At 36.4% G+C, this 2,410-nt stretch overlaps 1 non-coding gene across 1 annotated transcript; it reads right to left on the reverse strand.

Annotated features, from left to right (window-relative positions):
• Positions 1 to 741: 741 nt before the first annotated feature.
• LOC126010078 (U1 spliceosomal RNA) lies at positions 742 to 904 on the reverse strand. Its single transcript, XR_007496216.1, has one exon. It is a non-coding gene; the product is annotated as a U1 spliceosomal RNA (small nuclear RNA).
• Between the last annotated feature and the right edge of the window lie 1,506 nt (positions 905 to 2,410).

Below are 2,410 nucleotides of genomic sequence, written 5' to 3' on the forward strand. Positions count from 1 at the left end.
TTTTGGTATGTCAGACATGAAGGGAAGAAATGGATTGTTTTCTTCATTCTACTTTTCAATATAACATTAGAAGGATAATCATTCTAAAAAAAATATAGAGTAGGTTTGAGAGAACAACCAACCATTCCTTGGCTTCTCCAATTTAAATGTCCAACCTGCACCGAGGTCAGAAATAATTTAATTCTTAGGGCACCCAAGAAACTGCTGTCTTGGGGGCCGGAGAGATAGCATGGAGGTAAGGCGTTTACCTTTTCATGCAGGAGGTCATCGGTTCGAATCCCGGCATCCCATATGGTCCCCCGTGCCTGCCAGGAGCAATTTCTGAGCACGAAGCCAGGAAAAACCCCTGAGCACTGCTGGGTGTGACCCAAAAACCACAAAAAAAAAAAATAAAGAAACTGCTGTCTGAATGGAAATATCACAAAATTTCAACATATTCACATCAGGGGGAAAAGTAAGAACAATGATGTCAATTATTTATCAAAGTAGTTGAGATGACCTGAATATTGATGAAAAAAATCTAGTATTTAAAACTAATCATCCAGAGTTTAGGACCACCCTAGTTGGCCAGAATTTTGATATTGTATCAAAAATATGAGATTAATATTTCCTGAGAGGACATTTGATGAGGGACCAAGCAAGCTGGACTGATTTTTCTCCTCCTGCACTGATTTATACTAGAATTTAATTATAGTAAGTTGCTCCAACCATTTATTTGGATTTTTCCTGGGATTTTTTTTTCAGGGGAGAGTGCAAACGCAGCCCCCCACTACCACAAATTATGCAGTCTTGTTTCCCACATTTGGGGAAATCGCAAGGGTCAGCACACCCGGAGTGCAATGGGTGAGACTCGCCTGGGGAAACCACCTTCGTGATCACGGTATCTCCCTTGCCAGGTAAGTATTTTTCCTGAGATTTTTAGTGAATACATTACAATACTCAGTCAACTCCATTTATTTTTGCAAGTGTTATAGCCTAAACATCCAGTTGTGAATTATTTCTGTAGCCCTTTTTTCAAATCAATACATTCTACAAGGTATTATTGATTCAAAAGAGGAAATTTGCTAAGAGAAAAGAAAGAAAAATAATTTTTTGTTGTTGTTGCAGCAATTTTCCAGCTCTGATAAATATTTGGTGGGAGAAAAAGTAAAAACGCTGTGATTAATTTAAAAGCTATCTATCAATGTTGTTTACTCATACTAAGAAGATTTAATTAGAGAAATAACTACATTGAGAACTATCCTAACAATGAGAATGTATGAGGGAAATAGAAAGCCTGTCTAGAGTACAGGCGGGGTTGGGAAGGGAGGAGGGAGTTTTGGGACACTGGTGATGGGAATGTTGCACTGGTGATGGGGGGGTGTTATTTACATGACTGAAATCCAACCACAATCATGTTTGTAATCAAGGTGTTTAAATAAAATATATATAAAGAAGATTTATAGTAATGTACTCATTAATCACTTTCAGTGGCATGAAATAGTAGGAGACAATGACAAGTAATGATATGTACTGAGAAACCTCATTTTATTGACTTTAGAAAGAATCCTGCTGATGTTACATTTGAGGAAACTGAAGTTCAGCAGAGCAATGTGGCCAAGAAGAGGCAAAGGTAAGTCATTGAGTCTTTTAATCTTAAGAGTTTTGCTTCAAGTTCAGTGATTTGTCGCTGTTCCAGAGTCCTCTTCATATTCTGCCTTGGTTTCTTATTAATTGTGCTATTGGTCATAGTAAGAGTATTAATGAATACAATTACCAATGATTTAGTAAGGAAACAATTTAAAAGCTTAAGTTTATTAGAAATGGCCAATTTAGTTTTATAAGGGATAGGTCATAGTGAAATAAGTGACTGCATTTTTCTAGGATATAGTTTCCATAGTGACCATGGAAAGACTGACATTATGTTCGTGAAATTCCAAAAAGGTTTTGGTAACATCTCAGAGATCATTAGCTCAGATCTTGGATTGAGGAAAAGTACCTTATTAGATAGAAACCAGCTTCAAAACAGCAACCAAAAGAATAGATTTTTCTAGCTGGAAAAAAAGCAAAACCAGAGCATTTCAGGGTCAGTTTGGGTGTTTCAATTTGTGATTAATAGGAATATTTAGAATCGTAAATGTGATGTCTCTGGTGTGTTTAATAATATGTAAACTAGGGAAAAGGTCATCTAGCCAAATTCAAAAGCATGCATTCATTTGAACACACTCAAAATGATCACAATTAATCTAAACCCTTTTGCAAGAGATAATGGGCCACTTGGCTAGTCAAGTATCTGGAGGTGGGGATCAGCTCAAAGTAATCCCTAAAGAAAAAACAGACCATGAAGCATTAGCTCTCTCAAGTCCCTAGTGTTTGTTTTTGTTTAGTTTTGGTAGGAGGAGAATGATGATACATATTAAAGATATAATAA

This window comes from Suncus etruscus, chromosome 5 (assembly GCF_024139225.1).
Source record: "Suncus etruscus isolate mSunEtr1 chromosome 5, mSunEtr1.pri.cur, whole genome shotgun sequence".
In the NCBI taxonomy this organism is placed as follows: domain Eukaryota; kingdom Metazoa; phylum Chordata; class Mammalia; order Eulipotyphla; family Soricidae; genus Suncus; species Suncus etruscus.